Here is a 306-nt window from a genome sequence, read left to right as displayed (position 1 = left end):
GGAAATCATTCTAATATGCTGCTTTGACACTCAAGAAACATTTTTGGTTATTATCAATGTTGAAAACTTGTGCTGTTCGATATCTTTATGGAAACTGCAGCTTAATAAATATTTTTCAATAGAAAGCATGTTCAAAAGCACACATTTGAAAGAAATCTTTTGTACCATTATACTTGTCTTTGTCACTTTTGATCAATATTATGCATACTTGCTGAATAAAATGATTCATTTCTTTCAAAAAATCCCATTGACACCAAACCTTTGATAGATAGATAGATAGATAGATAGATAGATAGATAGATAGAT

This window comes from Sinocyclocheilus anshuiensis, unplaced genomic scaffold (genome assembly GCF_001515605.1).
Source record: "Sinocyclocheilus anshuiensis isolate Anshui unplaced genomic scaffold, SAMN03320099.WGS_v1.1 scaffold850, whole genome shotgun sequence".
Classification (NCBI taxonomy): Eukaryota; Metazoa; Chordata; class Actinopteri; order Cypriniformes; family Cyprinidae; genus Sinocyclocheilus; species Sinocyclocheilus anshuiensis.
This window is presented reverse-complemented; position numbering follows the sequence as displayed.